Source organism: Pleuronectes platessa, chromosome 12 (genome assembly GCF_947347685.1).
Source record: "Pleuronectes platessa chromosome 12, fPlePla1.1, whole genome shotgun sequence".
In the NCBI taxonomy this organism is placed as follows: domain Eukaryota; kingdom Metazoa; phylum Chordata; class Actinopteri; order Pleuronectiformes; family Pleuronectidae; genus Pleuronectes; species Pleuronectes platessa.
In genome coordinates, this window is record NC_070637.1 from 9,969,018 (window position 1) to 9,982,114 (window position 13,097).

Genomic DNA, 13,097 nt, shown 5'->3' on the forward strand with positions numbered 1-13,097 from the left:
GAATCCGTTTCCAGTAGTTTACCCTGAGCCCATTAAAGAGCGACTCTACCATTAGTCTGTATCTTCACGTGAGAACAGGGACATATTTGTGGGAGCACAGTTGGGGACAGAGCTGCTTTGACCCCCCCTGAACTGGATATTGTTGCTGTCAGATGACTCGATTACTCAACTTCAAAAAACTGATTATTTGTACATAATTTGACACGAATAACAGACATGCAAAATATTAAACATGTCCCAGTTATTGGGGATCCATGGTCGATAAAGCTGATCTAAACCCAGTGACATTGAGCAGTTACACGGTTTCTACAATAGTTGACGCCTCATACACAAGCTAGCCGACGTTAGCCTTAGCCTAACTGGGACAACACATGTCCATAAAGACACAATGGCTGACTCCAAAAGTGTATTATCTCACGGCACCAACCTTAGCAACAAACACGAGTATCGGCAGTATCCAGCTGTTTGATAGCCACCTGCCCGGCAGGAGGAGGAGGAGGAGAAGGAGGCGAAGCCGCTGCTAGCTAGGCTAAAGCTAACCTGCAGGAGCTACCTTGCTTAGCTGTTAGCTAGCTAACCCGCACCGGGAGGAGGACGACCCGGCAAACAGCTGACACTCAAACGACTGTTTCCAACCCGGCGGGTGAACACACAGTGTTAGCGACAGGGGGACGTGGTTTCAGTACCTTCGGCAGGTCGAATCGAGCTGTGGTTGCCTGGTGTTCAGACAGGGTAGTGCTACCAGGAGCTATCCCAGACCGAGCGAACTACTCTCTTCTACCGGCACTCCAGGAGTTCGATAAACATCGAGCCATCCAGGAAGTAGCCACATCCACCGCCTCCAGAAGTCCCACCCTGTGGAGGTGGCTCAGCACGTGGGGCAGCTCCCGATCATAACACATAAGACATGCACGCAGATTGTACTTCTTGATGGTGTCATTTATATTATAAATAATATTAATAGCAATATAATTTGTAGTTAAACCATTATTTCTGCTGGTGCCATTAAACAACTTCCATAAATGAGTTGTTGGAGTTTATTCACAGATATCTTGACTCATCAGCTTCAATCCGCAACGTAAAATGTTGGCAGGATAATGGAGTGTCAGTGTATTTGTTATGTCGCCTGAAAGTTGAGTAACACTAAATACTGGAAACTCGAAATACTCGATTCACCGACTTTCCTCCATCACCATGTGCTCACTCCTTGTCGCGTGTTGGGCGGAGACGTGGCCATGAGCACCCCCTGTTGGCTGTTTTCATCCTGGAGAGAAACTCCTTCTGCATTTTCACACTGAAAAACATCCCACTGTGAATCCCAAACTGAATCTGATGAATTATTCTCATAAATCTCACTGCTGGTCACATGCAGCAGTGTTAGCTGACATACAGATTACTATTCGTGTTCAGGCAATTTTTCTCTCATGGAGGGATTCTTTACATTCCTCCAGGAAAGGTTAGGTAATTGTTGTTTTTAAGCAGCGTGGCTGAATGAACCCGTTCAGAGCCTCCACATTCCACTCTGTGTTACACATTCAGGACCATACCTGCCTCCTCCAATCGACTAAAGTCCAAGCAGTCAACTTTACAAGACAGCACCTTATTTATTATTAGAAATCGTGTTTATATAGCATTATTCTTGTGTATAGTATTTATATTTTTATTCATATCTTTACTCTTACTTAATTTTACCCTTACGCTGCTACTTTGTTGTGCTGCCCTGTCCTTAAAAGATTTCCTCAACTGAGCATAAATAAACGTACATCTCAACTTATCTTATATTCAGACATATTTGTTTACTTATTATGAAATAACACCAACTGAATCCAAGTTTGTGTTTCTCTGATCTATCACTGTTGTATGCAATATAAGATTAAATTATATATGTCTTAGTACTAGATTACAATTTATGGTGCAAAGGTCCAAAAAAATTTATTCCAGACAACATCGTTGACATGTTAGAAAATAAAAACAGTGGAAAACAATCATGTATAAATTATAGTATGGGCAATGACTTGTGGCTGGTTCCGTTTCAGTCTCAGTATTGTGCTGCGTATACATACTGGCTTGATTGAGCTTTTCCTACTTGGTTATTTGTCTGTGCTGACAAGGAAAAATCCTTTGATTCAAAGTCTTTAGGGAAGGATCCCTGCATTGTTTAAGAGAGTGGTTCCCTTATGTGCTGAGCCAGAACCTTTATGGGGAGCAAATGTAAATTTGAGGTGCAATCTGAGAGAGAAAAATACATTTTGATTGCACTGATTACAGCTCAAACCCAGGCTAAGGCCCTAATACCCCCATTCGGAGGTCACACTTGAGAAAGCTTGGGAACCAGTGGATGAACAGAATAAGGTGGTGATGGAAGATGAAGGATTGACCTGAAGAAAACCCTGGCCCAATTTCCCTGTTTGCCACAGTAGATGGCGCTGTTACACATGTTTTCTATTGCCAATGAGGTCATCAAGCTGTCACGGCCCCAAATATACAGACTCACTCTTGCCCAAAATGTTTCTAAGAATATGATCCGTACCAGAGGATTACTGGTCACATGGGCGATGAACTTAATAATCTGATACTCTGTGTTGGCTGCTTGCACAACAGCCATTTCACGAGGACTGGAAAAGCACGGTCAGGGATCAAACAGCATCCCTGGAGAACTCAGTGTTTTAGTGTGAATTTGTTCAAAACAGTAAAGCTTGGTTGTAGCATTTGGACACAGGATGGTGCAAGGCCAGTGTATCAAGCCACTAAACGAGCCAAACTTACAGCTTTTTTCAGTGTAAAACAGGTATTATAGGAATTTGAGTCTGATATAAATGAAAGTCCTCCATTTTGTCGCTCCCTCCAGTGCGATGCTGTGAATGAGTGGGATCTTGGGAGGCTTTCCTGGGTTCAAGTAGAAAAATATCAAAATTAAACTTTGTATGGGCATGACAGACCTAGCCCAACTGAGGTCAAGGGGATAGGGCCAAGGAAAAATAAGGACACCCTGCTAGAGCTTGCTATTTTATATTTTGAGGCCTTTCCGAGTGAATTTGATTTAATACCAATAACCTGCCTGTTTAACGCGTCTCAGAGGTAAACACAGTGTGACGCGTCACGCAACTTAATTTCGCCACCTACGTTTTAAAAGCATCGGATTACAAAGGGCTGGCTTCAGTGTGACCAGCCTGGAATCAAATGGTCAGGCTGGAGTGAGAGTTGTAAAAAAAGGATTATGGCACCGAGGAGCCGTGTTACAGCTGCCGTAGATCTCCTCGTGTCGCTGCCCAGGTCTGGTCACTTAGGAGGGGCTTCGATTGATTCATTGTGTGTAGGCATTCCCAACCCCGTGCCAGCTGCACATCATGCACAATGGAGAGATTGTGGCCACGGCTGCCCAAACGACAGCTGCCCATGGCTGTCCCCTAGAGCTCTGAGAGGGGATTACACAGACGGACAGCGATTGACGAAATAGGTTTGCACGGATTCTAAATGCAGATCCTAAAATTTTTATCGCTCAGAAGTTATCATCTTTGTAGTTTATGGCTTCTTCTGTCGTTTGACGCACATGAGAAGTCTTAAATGAATTCTGATGTGCAGATCCCAAAAGCTGTCCGCTCAGCAGTCCCCTCTCGTACTCCAGTGACATCACGTTGTTAGATGATGTTATTGTCTGGAAGCGGACCCAGGAAATTCTGGAAATGACTTGGTTACGTTTGTTTATGATCACATGTCTGGGACACAGGATGTTATTTTGGGTAATTGTTTTGTTTTTGAGCTAGCCCATCCAAATCTCGGATTGCCTATTGGATGATAGAAATGGATTGTATTTATGCAGCCATGTTTCTAGTCTTATCAGCCACCCAAAGCGCTTTACATTACAACTCACATTCACTCATACATTCATACAGCTCTTCCTTATGCTGCGCTTTGTCCATCACAGACCTTTCACTCACTACCAGCACAGCCATCAGGGGCAATTTGGGGTTCAGTGTCTGGCTCAAGGACACTTCAGCATGCAGACAAGAGATCCAGCCACAAACCTCCTGGTTAGTGGACAACCCGCTCTACCTCCCGAGCCACAGCCGCACTGATATTACAATATGTAGGGGCAAAGTGTAATTACAGCCTACTGCTTATTCGCCAACAAAGAGAAGCGCTGACTTGTTAATTCTTAAAAAACGCCCTAACAACCGCCTTTATTTGGTTATTCCAATGGTTGATAATCTCACGACCATTCAGAGGTGTCACTCCTGTGTGACCTCTGTGCAGAGAGGTGATGTGTGTGAGGAGCAGTAGTTGTGAAAAGTGAGTGTGTAATCTCGCAGCCCAGCCCAGTGAAAGTCTTTGTGGTGTCCTGCTGCTACGCCCAGCCCGTCTGCCGTCCCACCTGTCAGCATTTGCACAGATTGCATCACCCATCTGCCCTGCTGAGCCACTCTCTTGACACATTTGCTTAGAGGTGTGTTTTATAAACTTTACAGCCAGCACATGTGCTGTCTGTCTGTTGTTATGCCTCGACAGAATGAACAGGAGTTGCCCAACTGCAGCATAGCTCCGCGAGTCAACAACAACTGCTGAGACCAACTGTTGCTCGGTATTTTTGGGCATGGCCCGGGTGATGGAAGAGCTCTGCAATGCTTTGTGGCAGAGAAAAATACAGCCTGGACTTAGAACTGGCTCATTTGGTTGACCTTTTTCTTCACCAGGGCACATAAACGTCCTCAGTGGGCTGTTGTAAAACCAGCTCCGTGCAAAGTACAGCAATAAAAGAGAGGAAAAGGAAAGAACCGTTTGTTGACGCTGACGTGAAAAAAACAAACTGCGATAGTTTAGTTCAATTGTGCCGCCCTGTGTTCGGCTGCTTCTCTATTATATTCAATTACTGTATGGCAGAGGTTCTAATTTGTTTCTCAGCCAAGGAAACCCTACAAGATACAAATATCCCCTTGGAATTATTTGACACAGCCTATTTGTATGCCTGTGTGGAATGGGCTGCTTGCAAGGCCTGTGGTGATGCTTTTCTTTCTGAAACTGTTAAAGTGACTGGCAGTCATTTAGTTGCACAAGTAAAGACTGACTGCAGGACACAATCCACAGAAATCCGCAGGCTTCCTCGGACCACACTTTAAAGAACCACTGCTGTATTGCCCAAAAAGGTCGTTATGATGTTTTGCACGAATGAAACTGTTGAGGTTCCTTCATAGTCTCCACCGTGTGTTTTCATTGCATGGGCCCAAAATAAGTAACATTTTTGCAGTAGACCACAATCATGGTGTTGTAGCCTTCAAACACTTTGTCTGTCTGAAGCTTTAAATGGACAATCCTGCTTCAGGCCTGTGCTTTAGTAGAGATATTCCATGGATGTCTAGCGCACTGATTTGACTTCCGCTATAGCTGGATTAGGTCAACAGCATTAAGCGTTCCAGAATGATGTCATAGAGCATGATCTAACTCTGCGGCCAGATGATTAAATCATACATTTTCCTTTAATTTGTGAGGGTTATTAAACGAACAGAGCTGTTCTCTGTGTGTTACTAAAGAAGACGATCGGTATGCCCCTCAGGCCATTTTCTCGCTCATGGTTCATTTGAATTGCTCTGAAATCGGAGTGAAATTAGTACTTTGTTGCAGCTTTTTATTGGTTAGGCGATGTTTCCAATTCGAAATTAACCAACCGGCTGTCGTTGATAAGCAGAGTCATATGGCCGTGCAGGGAGGCCTGTTATTGGACAAAGCTTCAAATCCTAACAGATGAGGGATTTCATAGAGGTTTATTGTTTCCACTCTCGACATAAAAACGTTCAAAATGGCAAACAGAGCTGTAAACATTGGGGAGAGCAGGTTTGACCTTTGTGGCTTTTTGTAGTTGACCTCTGACCTGAAGGAGAGATTGAGAAAAAAGGGCAAAGAATTCACTGTTTAAAGTGATAAATGTCAATGATGAGTTTACTCAGCTTGACACTGAAGTCAGTTTGGTAAAGTACAAGAAACACATCTGCCGTTTTGTGGTTTGTTCTTTGGAGCAGCTGCTTCGAGGCAGTGGTAGGATGTAACAAAGCACATTTACTTCATTACTCTACTTTATACATATTGTTGTATTATTGTATCTGTACTTAAGGTACTTGAGTTGAATAATTTGTATTACTTTTCACAATTACTCCTCTGCATTCACCCCATTTTATTTTGAGATATTGTGTTAATGACACACTTGAACTCTTAATATCACTCTATCATGTACATTTGTGGTAAAAATAATGACCATTCCAAAAGGGCTCACTCAGATTGACTGGGACAGAGGAGACAACTGGCAGCAGGACGTACTTTTCATGTGAACCACTTCAATGATGTGGCTCACTTTCTATTTTTGCCCCGAGGGAGCCCCACCTCACGAGTCCCTCCCCCACACATTTGGGACAGTTGTCTTAGATCGCACGGCACCTGTTTTTAAACCCAATTGTTATCACACGCCCCATGTGAGGACACTTTCACCTGCTCCTATCGGCCCCATGTGATGCTCGAACAGAGAGAAGCTTGTGTGATCTTTCTTGGCATCCAAATATCTTTGATCTAGAATGTGAGAAACACAGTTAAATCAGGGGTGTACAGTCTCTTTACAGCAACAGTATGGCTTAAAATATAGGTGAAATGTTTTTCACAATCCTGAGATGTGTGCAACATACATGCCAATGTGTAGCACTTGTGGGCATAGGCATGCATGCTGAATGACTCTTAGAGTACTTGTAAACAGGCCTTGTGAGCATCAGTAACACTGAGTTTCTGCAGGGAGTTAAAGGTTATTTGAAAGTAAAATGTTGATTTGTACTTTGTGCCACTGCAAATTTTACCTCAAAATGTAATAATTTCAATGCACACAATTTGTGACAGAACCAGAAAAATCCTTGATTCCAAAGTTTGTCAACATGTCGGCTTAATCTTCAATTTGCCTTTTTTCACCTCTTCTACGGAGGTTATTTGTTCACCCCTGTTTGTTTGTTTAGCAAGATTACTCAAAATCTACCGGGTTGATTACCATGAAAACCTAGTAGAAGGATGCGATAAGAAACAGGTAAGAACCGGAGAATTTTGGTGTGGATCTGCATATTTTAACATTGTGAGATAGGATGTTTTTCTAAACTTTTTCTTGATTTGTCAGAGAATAATTTGTGGATCTTGATGAAAAAAAAAACACCTGTTATGTTAAGGGGGAGGATATTTATGATTGTGGGGAAATTGGTCAAAAAATCTCAATTGAATGAATTTAAATGTGGTGGTGTCATAAGGGGACTGTTGGGCCCTGGCGGAGGTATGCGAGCCATTCTAGTCATGCGGTGAGAAGCCATGGATGGCTCAAACTGGTGTCAGCGATGAGCTCATTTATTCCATTAACAGGAGGTGACATGAGTGAGGCAAACAATAACTCACATCTCTCAGGTAGGTAGGTCCAGCTTGTTATGTAAGGCCCTCAAGGCCACCTTGTACGTCAAAGTATCAAATCCAGACTCTGAGGTGGAGTGTAATGACTTCTTCCCGGTAAGATAAAATGTGTCGACCCCACTGCTTTTCAAGAGGCTTAGAGGAACATCTGTGAAAGGTGTCACAATTTGTCTGTGTATTTATTGGTATTTATTTTTTTATTTACCTCCAATTATAAAATGACGGAGAAGCATTACTTCATCCAAAACATTAAAATAATCTGCAACGCAATAGTGGTGTTCAAACATGACTCAAGATGTTCTTTGGCTCGTCTACATATTTCCACTTGCCCAAGGCACTCTCTGATGAAACAGTTTTCTTTTTTCTTCTGCTGGTTCTTCTTGTGGAGTTCGGAAGTACATCATGATTACAGAGCATATCCATCAACTGCCGTGTGAATGTTTAAATGTAAATATGTAGGCTCACCTCTCTCTCTCTCGATTCTTTGTTTCTGCGTTCAGAACGTTAAACGAACCTCTCCGCTTTGCAACACTGGCCAATTCAGAGCCAATGTCAAACACACAAGCAACACACTCCAGACAGGCTGCAGCGTTTGATTAAAGTTCCTGTATGTGATTAATAAATCACACCGCCAGGTCAGCGCAGCCTCCAAATAAAGGCTTGACAGCACCCGAGCTGCCGCTGGAATGACATCAAGGGTCAAATGTTAAACTTCCCTCTCGGGGTGATTGATATTTTTGGAGAGGGCAGGAATAAGGTACAGCCTTTTTCTGTTATTCAACCTTTGATATGGGGAAAATTGCTTCCTGCTGCCGGAGGTTGGTTGCCATGTGAAACTATGATGTCACATCATGGAGTGACCTCATCCCGCCATTCAGCCTGACTGCCACCTGAGGGTAGCTCCAAATTGCACTCAGTGTGAGATGCAGCGTGTCCCTGCTTTTTTCTCAGGCAAGAGCATTTTTTCTAGATCCAATTTTTATGTAGCTTTTCACATTCTCTTTTAAAACTGTGGCCAGTATCCAACTCAAACGTGAACTGGTCATGGCCCTGAATTAACCTGCATGCACAGATGAACAACAAGACGTCCCATGCATGACTCTGTATACGGAAGTAAACAAAGAGAAGAAGTTGAATAGAAACATGAAGGCCACAGATGTGAGCGTTTCCGGTTCCATTTTGCTTTTGATATTCTTTCAAACACGGACCAGTCTCGATACGAGCCCTCAAGTTTTGCTTGTACAGACGTGTCACCCCAAGTACTTATGAGGTCTATAACCTCAAAGTGGCCCAAATCTGATTTCAAAAGATCAGATTCCATGAGATCTGTGCTGTTCACACTGTCATTAAACAATCAGATCGGGACACGTAGGGGCTACAAATCAGATTTGGGCCACCTGAGCTCCGCTGTGTGAACGTAGTGTTATAGTTGTGGAGAACAAATGATCCAATGGATGCCAATTTGTCATCAGTTGGCCTGAAGTCTAAACAAACTAGCTGTTAACTGGATAATTGATCATCCTTACTGTACAGTTCATTGACTTTGTGGACAAAGCCGCCTGTTGACTTTGAATTATCATCTTTTTTCAAAGCCAGTGGAGGCCTCCATTGATCTTCAACTTTTTTAACTGTTTTCCAACTTTACTGTCTGATGTATTTTTCTAACGTCGAGGCCAATTGCTAAGAAATCCATTTAGGAGGTCTGAGTCAAAACAAAGTCTCGTTTGTCTTAAATCCAGCTCTGACTTTCCTCTTTGTTCTTCAACATACTTACTAATGGAGACACTGTCTACACACGATACGACCTTGCTGCCAAAGTTGGAGCTTGGGTAGAACAAATGTTATGGGTTGCATGTTTGCATGGGGCCAGAGGAGGCTGGAGTTCGGGGCATTATGATGTCAGTTACCTTTAAAGAGTCCACCCTGCATGAAAACCACCGATAAATGTGACCTGAAGTATCCCTAGATATCAGAGGAATATGTTTTACATGAGGGCTTTGTTTTTTGGAACAATACCACCACAGTTGAACAGATTTAAAAAATATGCATGCGTCACAGCAGACAGTCTCTACTTGCCTCCTTCTTCTGTGTGAAAAACTTGGCTCTGTCTCTTTCCAAACAATGAGCACTGGCTGACTAAGATTGGCACTTGATTGCATGTGATATCATCCAAACTCACAATTTACTTGGGCTCTTCAGGGCTGTGATAAGAGGTGACATGTTCTGGAGAAATGTGCAAAACAGGTCTCCAACAGAGGTGTCTGTGTGTGTGTGTGTGTGTGTGTGTGTGTGTGTGCGTGTGTGTTTGAACGTCAGCTGATAAGTATGCAGGCTCGTTGGGTTGATTATAGCTTCAGGTGAGCGTCAAAACTTGCTGTGACAGTTGTGTTATTAAATTAATAAATAAAGCCTCTTCATTTTCAGCAGACAGCTTTTAATTATTCTTTTTTTGATTGAAGTTATAATATAAACTATTGTGTGACCCATCCCCTGCTCATGTCAGAAGAAGTTTAAGATTGGACTGGGAAGAAATAATGTGGCCTTTTTAGTAATATGTTTATATTTTCCATTTGTTCATGAGCTGCAGCTGTCATGTTGTTCTGTTCAAGCACAAATGGTTTCATTGTTATTGCTGCGTATTAATGCTGAAGTACAAAAGCCCACAGGCGACCCATCTGAGAGAGGCTAGGTCACTGTCAAGATGTGGGTTCAGATGTGTGAGCTCAGAACAAAGGAATTTAAAGCTCCATAGATTAACAGATAAGCACGAGTACAAATTTATGACTTCACAATTTAACATGTACCGTGCCTCGCTGCCTTTGAGGTTATATGTTGCATTGTCATTCACAGCTTTAACAGAGAAAAAAACGTTCTCTATAGTCTTTTGTTCTTTCTGTTTAAAGTACAAAGTAGATCAGAAGTCAAATACACTTGTGTTGCTTTAAGACTTTGCCAGAGACTTTATGTTTGGAGATGGTCTGTTTTTGCTTTGTCTGTCTTGCTTGTAAAAACTTAAAAATAGTGTTTTTGGCTCCAAAAGCACATGATGACATTTTAATGTTGATCCGGGCCTGGCAACATTAGCCCATGCAGCTTTGAAAATAACCATAAAACTAATGAACAAAGGCTTGATTCTAATGAGTCACAAGCCTAATGTGTTAAAATGAAAGTTTGTGTTGAGTTAAGTTGATCAAGGATGCTTTCTGTGCCCGTTGTTGGGATGAGAACTCAAAGCCTCAGGTCAAGCTCGCCTGATGTGACACATATGAAGTCAGTATTTTCGTTTTCCTGCTCCCTCTCATATATCAACCATTTTTAAAAGTCCAAACCTTTTCTATTGTGATCACGATCCAGAGCACCAACTTCCTCTTATCTGCACTGAAACTTGACCAGCAGTGCCGATCATGCCTTTGTGATGACATATGCACCCAGTGGAAAAGTACAGACCCCCTCGAGCTCCCAGTACTCTCTCCTCCGACGAGGCGCTCGCTATCCTTTCATGCGGGCAGCCTCGGTGACATCACCCCTTAAACAAGTCTTCCAAGTCGTATTTAACGACGCTAATTAAAAAAAATGGAAGATGTCTAACAAGGGTGATCACCAACCGGAGCCTGTGGTGAGAGAGCATCAGGTTCTTATCATCATCTTGGAAGGCTGGGGATATCAGCCATGAGGCTAGAACTTGTGCCCTCAACATCCATCCACAAAGATGCCACTAAAGAACGATGGCCCAAATAAAGAAGCGTTGAGATGAAGGCTGAGGTTTAAATAATTTGTAAAGGCTGTGGGCAGCACAGCTAAAACATTACACCCACAACGTGAATGAGAGCTGTGAGTAAAGAGGAGAGGGCTTCCAGGGTAAACAACATAAGGAAGGTGTTACAGTAGCTTAATCGGACTCGGTTGGCAGAGGTGGGCCGCCTGGTTCAAATCTAACCCGACAGTGACTCTGTAAGCAAACAACTCTGGCCTTGATAAATGTTTACTCACTAAAACAGAGCATACACAAACAGATCTTCCTGTTGGAAAGGTTTTGCAACAGGAGTTTTTAACTTAGGGGATAAAGCATAGACTGTATTTAAAGATGGACGACATGTGATGAGCGCTGACCAAAAGTGACGCCAGTGCGTCTCGATTCTAGTGGTTGTGTACAGTACAGATAAAAAATCCTACCTCCTCCATGTTCATTGAAGGGAGATATATACGTTAAATAATTATTTCTCAAGATGGTTTCTGTCATTTTAGGTAATTCTCACATTTTCAAATGTGTTAAAGTCCACATTTTTCCAGTAAGTTTAGTTTAATCATTTTTTTGATGCAAATAAAGAGTGAAATATCATGATTGACAGCTGAGGCTGACTCCTGATTGGTCTAGTGACTATGTATCAACAAGCGGCTCCATCCCCAGATCGCACGATTGATCAATTATGTATGAATGTGAATCTAATAAATGTTTATACTCAAAAAATATAACAATATTTCTCCTTGACAGTGTTCTTTTTACAGTAGATTAAATAATACAATTCATCATGGTTGCAAAAAGTGCAGATGTGTAGCGAGTTTATGTTTTTGCAAGTTTTGTATATTGTTCCAGTGTAAATGTTATAGTTAGGAGTTAGAGAAATTATTTTACTGAGGGGAATTTGCTTTGATTAGTTTCTGCTTTGACTTGACTTGTAAAAGGATGTTGAAATATATTTCTTTCCCAACACTAAAATGATCTTTAACTAAAAATAACCTCCCTCATTTCCAAATTTTCCACTTGAACGCAACCAACATTGGTGTCATAGCCACACAGTGTACTCACGGGGCACATAGACCCCACACTTCTAGAGCCAGTCGCCCAGCAATACAAACGAGGAAATGGCATTTTAAAGTTGGCCAAACCCCTGGAACTCCACCCATCTGGCCTTCCGTGAACGCCGCCCAGCCTGGGCAGAATTTATCTCTGATTTCAAGCTGCAACACATTAAAACTCTTCCTCAGATGACTTCACCATGAAACCAGAGCTCTTTTAAAAGCATCATTAACCGTGTCGACTCCGGGGCTATACCTCAGCCATATGGAGTCCTGCTGAGCTGTCCTACCGCTGGCTCTGAAGCCAGAGCAGCCACGATGGAGTCACAAGAGCTACTTAGTTAAATGTTTCTATATATAAATGTTATGTTTTCTCACTGTGTAGGTTGATATCTTTGTAAACACAAATTTCACAGCAGTAAGTGGCTGAGCTGTTGGACCAGGTGCAGGGGTCACGTCAGAGGTGAAGGTTGAGAGCTGCTTTTTTTGGGAAAAAACGTTTACCAGTGTAAGCAGATTCTCTTTTGTGCTCCCTGCAAATGATTCCACTGCTGTGTGGCCCCACTCCCCTCACGCACACCAGCCCTGCCATTCCAATCCGTCAGCCCCGACATGTGCTCTGCTGAACCTCGGCCACCAAGGAGCAATGGAGGTCATCATCTGCTTGACTCTTATTTGCCCCCCACCCTGCCCCCCCTGCACAGACACATGTCAAGGCAGCAGCTCTCGGTGGTTTAAGGAGCAGAGCAGCAGGGATGTTCTGCTCCAGTCAGCTGTAACCTGTGTGACAACTGCTCCACACTGATGAGGGAGAGAGGAGGCACATAGCTGAGGAAGGCACTCTCACTCTCACTCCAGGACAGGCAGCGCTCGCGTGAGCT

At 42.9% G+C, this 13,097-nt stretch overlaps 1 protein-coding gene across 4 annotated transcripts in view; it reads right to left on the reverse strand.

Moving 5' to 3' along the window:
- The window catches only part of klhdc3 (kelch domain containing 3), a 30,638-nt gene extending 29,799 nt beyond the window's left edge, over positions 1-839 (reverse strand). For 3 of the 4 annotated variants that reach the window (XR_008341498.1, XM_053436209.1, XM_053436207.1), the window contains exon 1: positions 687-839. The gene's annotated coding sequence lies outside the window, so the exon portion shown is untranslated. Of the gene's footprint in view, positions 1-427; positions 663-686 lie in introns of those variants that run through there. The other variant, XM_053436208.1, reaches the window with a different exon arrangement.
- Between the last annotated feature and the right edge of the window lie 12,258 nt (positions 840-13,097).